The sequence below is a fragment of the Phacochoerus africanus genome, chromosome X, assembly GCF_016906955.1.
Source record: "Phacochoerus africanus isolate WHEZ1 chromosome X, ROS_Pafr_v1, whole genome shotgun sequence".
NCBI classification, from domain to species: domain Eukaryota; kingdom Metazoa; phylum Chordata; class Mammalia; order Artiodactyla; family Suidae; genus Phacochoerus; species Phacochoerus africanus.
In genome coordinates, this window is record NC_062560.1 from 79610247 (window position 1) to 79618137 (window position 7891).

The following is a 7891-nucleotide window of genomic DNA, read 5'->3' on the forward strand; positions in this document are numbered from 1 at the left end:
AAGTAAAAAGTTTCTGCACAACAAAAAACAACACCACCAAAATAACCCTAAAATACCAAACAAAAAAAAAATAAAAAGAGTGAAAAGGCAATCAATAGAACAGCACAAAGTATTTGCATACCATATAGCTGATAAGGGATTAATCTCCAAAATATATAAGGAATGCCTACAGCTTGATAGGAAAAATAACTAATAACCAGATTAAAAAATGGGTTAATAATTTGAATAGATATATCTCCAAAGGAGACATAAAAATGGCCTCAGGTATATGAAAAATTTTTAATGTTACTAATCATCAGGGAAATGCAAATCAAAACCACAGTGATGGGATACCACTTCACATGTGCTTGAATAGCTATTTTATACATATAAAATATATTAAAATATATATGACAAGTGTTGGTGAGGATACAGAGGAAATGGAACCTTTGCATACTATTGGTGGGACTGAAAATAGTGCAGCTACCATGGAGTGTATGGAGTTTCCTCAAAAAATTAAAACTAGTACTACCATATGATCTGGCAATTCCAGTTCTATATTTTTATCCAAAGGAATTGAAATCAATATTTCAAAGAGATGCCCACACTCCATGTTTACTAGTACATTATTCACAATAGTCAAGATATGGAAACAACCTAAATGTCCATCAACAGATTATTTGATAAAGAAAATGTAATATGTCCGTACAATGGAATATTATTCAGCCATGAGACAGAAGTAAATCCTACCTGCCATTTGCAACAGCATGTATAAAGCTAGAGGACACTATACTAATTAAAATAAACCAGACATGGTCTCACTTATGTGAAATATAAAATGTCAAACTCATAAAATCACATTGTACAAAGGTGGTTTCCAGGGGCTGGGAGGAGGGGGAAATAGGAGGTGATGATCAAAGGGCACAAAGTTTCAGTTGTGCAAGATAAATTCTGGAGATCTGTTATACAGCCTAATGCCCATATCCAACAATATTGCATTTATACTTAAAATCTTTCCATAAGAAAGATTTTATGTTAAGTTTTCTTACCACATACACAAAATAATGAAGAAGTTTGGAGGAAATTTTGAGGAGTGATGGATATGTCTATGACCTTGATGGTGGTGATAGTTTTATGGCTATATACTTATCTCCAAACTTATCAAGTTATACATATTAAATATATACAGCTTTTTCCATGTCAATCATGTCTCAGTAAAATAGTTTAAAAAAAACACTCAACAAACTAAGAATAGAAGGGAACTTCCTCAACCTGATAAAGACCTTTGAAACCCCACAGCTGGAATCATATATAATGTTGAAGGATATGATACTTTCCTCTAAAATTAAAAAACAAGACAAGAGGATGTTTACTCTAACCACTTCTGTTTAACATTGCCTTTAGGGGTTCTAGTCAGGACATTTTGGCAGGAAAAGAAAATTAAAAGTATCCAGATTAGAAGTGGAAAATTTATACTATCAGTATTTTCAGATGATAAAGTCTTGTACCCAGAAAATTCCTTGGAATCTGAAAAAAAAAGAATACTGTTAAGAGCTAATAAAAAATTAATTAGCATTGCAGGATACAAGATCAATATAAAAATCAATTGTGTTTCTATACTGTAGTAATAAATCATCTGAAAATAAAATTAAAAAAGAAATTCCACTTACAAGTATCAAAAAGAATAACAAACACAGGAATAAATTCAAAGAAGGGGTAGAAGTGTTATACAGTGAAAAATACAAAATATGTTTGAAAGAAATTGTAAAATATCTAAATAAATGGAAAGAGAGCTCATGTACATGGATCAGTACAGTTATTACTGATCAGATGGCAGTACTTCCCAAACTTAACTAAAGAGTCAAGGCAAGTACAATTAGAATCCCAACTTTTTTTTCTTTGTAGAAATTGATAAACTGATACTAAAAATTCATGTGGAAATACATGGGACCCAGAATATGCATAATAATCTTGAAAAATAAGAGCAAGGCTGGAAGATTTATACTTCCTGATTTCTAATTAACTATAATAATCAGGATGATGTGGTGCTAGAATAAGGATAGATGTATATATCAATGGAATCAAATTGAGATTCCAGAAATAAACCAATAAATCTATGGTCAATTGCTACTTAACGAGGGTGCTGAGATAATTTAAAGGAGAAAGATTAGTCTTTCAAAGAAATGGTGCTGGTACACCTGGATATCCATGTGCAAAATAATGAAGTTGTATTGGTGCATATTACCATACACAATGATTACCACAACATGGATCAAACACCAACATTTAAGAGATAAAACTACAGAACATAAAAATCATAGAAACAAATCTCTGTGACCTTGTATTTGGCAGTGGTTTCTTTGATATAACACCTAAAATACAAGTAACCAAATAAAAAATAGACCAATTGGACTTCATCAAAATTAAAAACATTTGTAGGTCCAAGGATACAATCAAGAAAGTAAAAAGACAGCCCACAAAATGGGAGAAAATATTTGCAAATCATATATGAAATAAGGGACTTGTACTGAAAATTTATGTATTTTTTTAAAAAAACACATGACTCAACAAAGGCAAACAAAAAACCAAAAAAAAAATTTTAAAATGGGCTAATATTTGAATAGACATTGCTTCAAAAAAGATACAAATGACTCGAACACAAATGATGATGCTCAACATCATTAGTCATGAAGGAAATGCAAAGGAAAAATTATAATAAGATGTCACTTCACAAAGTAAGATGGCTATAATCAGAAAGACAGACCACAAAATATATTGGCAAGAACCAGAGAAAATAGAACCATTATATATGCCGGAGTAAATGTAAAAAGTCACACCATTTGTGAAAGTGATAAGTAATTCCTCAAAAATTTAGGGGTAGTGTTACAAAATGAACCAATACTACTCCGAGGTAAAATTCCCTAAATTTAAAAATTACGTTCATGCAAAATTTCATACACAAATGTTTTCAGCAGCCATATTCATAAAAGCTAAAAAATACTCAAATGTATATGAACTGATAATGGATAAACTGGATATATCCATATAATAGGATATTATTAAAAAAAATAATAGGGAATGAACTACTCACACATGCTGCAATGTGAATGAACTCCCCAAATATTATACTATTTGAAAGAAACCAGAACAGAAGGTTGCATGTTATATGATTGCTATTTACATGAAATGTCCAGAATAGGTAAATACATAGAAATAGAAAGCAGTTGCCAGGTGAGTGGTTGCCAGGAGTAGGAAAAGGTGGGAATGGGAATGACTGTGAGTGTTTTTGAGGTATATTTTTGGAGTGGCAAAAACATTCTGGGTTTAGGTAACTGTGACAATTGCACATTCTTGTGATATAGTAAAAATCATTGACTTGTACACATTAAAATAGTGAATTTTATGTATGTCATATCTTAATTTAAAAAGAAAAAAATAAATAGAATGTGTACATGTATGTGTAACTGGGTCACCATGCTGTACAGAAGAAAAAAAATTGTATTGGGGAAATAAATATTAAAAAAAAGGAATAAAAAGAAAAAAAAGAAAAAAACTTATAAAGCTACAACAATCAAAACAGTGTGGTGCTGGTATGAGGATAGATATATATATATCTATGAAATAAAATTTTAGAGTCCAGAAATAAATAACCCCAAATATCTATAGCTGAATAATATCCCATTGTGTGTATAGACAACAATCCATTTATCTGTTGATGGACACTTGTCTTGGTTCTACATATTGGCTCTAGTGAGCAATGCTGCAATAAATGGTGTTTAAGACTCTGAGCCCATTTTCTATTGGACAATTGACCCTTAAACATCTTGAGGGTTAAATCAGCCTATAATTTATAGTTGGCCCTTTGTATATGCAGTTCCTCCACATGCATGGATTCAACCAACCACAGACCACATGTGTTAGTTGGCTATTATCAAAAAGGCAAGAAATAATAAAAGTTGGTAAAGATGTGAAAAAAAGGGAACTGTTGTGCACTGTCGGTGGGAATTTAATTTGGTATAGCCACTATAGAACACATGATGGGGATCCCTCAAAAAATTAAAACTAGAACTACAATCAGATACAACAATTTCATTTCTGGGCATTTATCTGAAGAAAATGAAGACATTTAATCAACAAGATATTCTCACTTCCATGTTCATTGTAGTATTTACAATAGCCAAGGTATCTGTACAACCTAAGTGTCTATCAATGGATGAGTGGATAAAGGAAGTTTGGTTTATATATAGAATAGGATATTTATTATTCAGCTATAAAAGAAGGAAATCTTGTCAAATATGGCCACATGGGTAGATCTTGAGGGCATTATTCTAAGTGTCAGACAGATAGACAAATACTGTATGATCTTTCTTATATGTGGAGTCGAAATTTAAAAAAAAAAAACCCTACAAGCTCATAAGTATAGATGGCAGAGTAATGGTTGCCAGAGGTGAGGGGTGGGTAAAAAGAAAAAAAAAAATAAGAGTTGGGAGTTATATACACATGGAATTTTTAACTGTGATCTTTTGACAAAACCTGCTAAATTGGGGGTTAAATTTTGTCCCAAACATTAGTTCTCTGTAAAGATTCTGTCCAATTAACCTAAAAATTATATAAGCATCATCTTGCCCATCATAAACATTTGAAAAGATAAATATTTTATTCAAAAGCATTGGTAACTTGCTTTCAATCAGGAGTTCATGAAGTTATAGCTGGAGATAAGTAGTTTCAGGTTAGGAAGATGAAGCAACAGCTGGAAGAGGTGACAAATTTTATCTTTTTTTTTTTTTTTTGCCATTTCTTGGGCAGCACCCATGGCATATGGAGGTTCCCAGGCTAGGGGTCGAATTGGAGCTGTAGTGGCCAGCCTACCCCAGAGGCACAGCAATGTGGGATCCGAGCTACGTCTGCGACCTATACCACAGCTCACAGCAACGCTGGATCCTTAACCCACTGAGCAAGGCCAAGGATCGAACCTGCAACCTCATGGTTCCTAGTCGGATTCCTTAACCACTGAGCCACGACAGGGGCTCCAGGAAGAGGTGACACATTTTAAAGTAAGCTAGAACGCTATCTCATTTTGATTTGTGGCATGAAAGGAAAATGGAGCGGGAAGATGTTCAAAACTTCTGTTGAAAAGTGTGGTACAATGGCACGACTTCCTTATTATTATTTTTTTCTTGTTTTGTTCATGTGGAAGAAATATTAGAGAATTGACTTGTTTGGATAAATGGAGAGACTATGAATTGGGTAAGAGGATAGCTTGTGGCAGCATATTGTCAAATATAGGTGCCCTGTATAGTCAAAGCAGACTTAGGCAATGTACAATAAACTGAACTATAGTAGAAGGGTAGAGGTGAGTTAATAAGTTAATATTAAAAACAAAACAAAACAAAGAATGCAGAACCAGATGGGGGTCCATGATGACCGTGTCTTGCAGGGGGTGGTAGATGGCCATGAAGTAGTCATAGGCCATCATGGTCAAGAGAAAGTCATCCAACCCTGCTAAGAATATGGCAAAAATAAACCTTTGTGATGCAGCCAGCATAGGCTATGACTTTTCTCTGTGTCTAAATATTCAGTAGCATCTTTGGGATGGTGGTATGTGTGAAACAGATGTCTACAAAGGACTAATTGGAGAGCATGTGAAGGACTAGGTGGAGAGCATCTTGTAAGAGAATGTGGGCCTGGGAATCAGAGATAGTAGCCACAATGATGAACAGGTTTCCAAACATGGTCATCAGTTACATGGACAGAAATAGCTCAAATATGAAGGTCTGCAGGTCTGGCTCCTCTGAAATTCCCAGAAGTAATTTTGTAGTTCTTGTAAGTTTCTCTGGATTCATGTGGCGGAGGTTACTACATGATAGAGAAAAATGACATGGCTAATTTTCACCCAAACTGGTTTACCCACATAGGTGAAATGCTACAATTGCTTTTTGAAGTCAAGTAATTAATTTCAATATTTTGTGTATTAATCTGGTCCACTTTAGGGGATTCCCTTTGTCCTCTCTAAGTAGGAATTCCTGTTCTGCACTCAGCCTTTTCTCCAATTTTAGTGAGGAATTATTTCATACATTTGAGAAATATATGTTGAGTGCTGACCATGTTCCAGGCACTGTATAGCAAACAGTACAGGGTGCTGAAAAACAAAAATCCCTATAATCCAATGATGGATAAATTACATAATTAAAGAAAGAAGTAATCATATAACATGTGAGATGGTAACAGGTCGTATGAAGAAAAAGAAAGCAGGTATAAAGGAGAGAGTGGATAGTAGGGTGCTATTTTTTACTGGGTGTTCAGGCAAGACCAGTGAAGAAGGTAATATTAGAACAGAGACCTCATGGTTAAGATGGAAAAAAAATAATTGAAAGATAACTTCTATCTCTTTATATTCTCCATTTGATAAAACATTGGGATCATATATTGCTATACTTCTTTAGCATGATTTCCTTTACTTTGAACATATTTATAGTGGCTGCTTTGAAATATGTCTCTGTGAAACTGAAACCAGGTTACTCTTACAGGCAGTTTCTGTCCTTGCTTTTTTCCCCTAATATTTGGGTCAGACTTTCTTGATTTTTGCATGTCTCATAACTTCTTGTGGAAAACTGGACATTTTAGGTAGTATGTTGTGGCAACTCTGGGTACTAGACTCTCCCTGTGTTCAGGGTTTGTTATTGCTAGTTGATTCTTTATTTGCTGAATATTGTCTGAATTATTGTCTGAATTATTTTAGTGATGGCTATGCTCCCCTTGATGTGAAGCCATTTATGTTTCTCTTCAGAAATTGCAGCCTTGGGTTTGTGCACTTTGGGATCACAATGGTGTGGGTAGGGTACTTTGTCTCTGAATGACATTCCTGCACTTAGAGGTAGGTAGTCAGAAGAGAGGGTTGGTTGTAGCCTCTGTTCTTCTCAGTATGCCTCTCCACGTGAAGAATCTCCACTATATGATTGAGCTGGGAAAGGTCAAGTGAGGCTCTAGTATTTTTAGTACACTGTGCTCAATATAGAGCTTCTTTCCTATGAGTGGCAGATGAATGGAAGAAGAAAACCTTCACTTTTCAGCTGTACTATCCAAAAGCTTAATCTCTGTGACAAGTACCTAAAGAGTATGATAAGAAATGTTGATGTCCTGTCCCCTTCTGGGAAGGTACCACAGCTCTCCACCTGGTAGCTAAGAGGGAGATCAAGCCCTATTCTTGATTATGCTTGTCTTGAGTAGAGTTCTTGCTATGCTGAGTTGAGAGGGAGTGTGTTATAGTTGAAATGACACAGACATTTGCTGTTCTTACTGTGCTTTAGCAGGTTTTCTTGAATAAATGTTTCTCCATTTTCTGTGTGCCCTGAAGATCATTTCTCAAGATTAAAAATATATATAATTTTCACCAGTTTTACTGAGAAGCAGGTCCATAACTCATGCAGTGAAAACTTAACAGGAGGTTTCTTATTCTTATTCTTCCGTGGTGGTTTAGTTCTGCAATATCCCTCTTGAAATTTTTTCTGAAAGCTTAATCTAAATTCTAGTTTTTCAACCTTCCTAATAAGTCTGAAAGTCACACCCTTTAATAAATCCTTTTCTGCTTAAAGTGGGCAAATTGATTTCATTCTCTGCAACTGAACTTTTGCCAAAATACTTTGAGGTAATATGTATGTTTCTATATAGTGATCTAAGCAGGTTGTTTCAGGTCTTAATGCCATATTGACACAAAAAAATCTTGGCCTTTTGTTTCTATATACTTTTGCATCTATACATTGTCCTTTTCATGGACAGGACAGAGAAATCATTCTATTTCCTAAAAACACAGAGAGAATGTTTCTCTCTGAAAACAAAGGAAGCATTTCTATCTAAAATAACTCTCTCGCTAGCTAATGTTTCTGTGTGTATCTCAAATATCTTTTATTATATT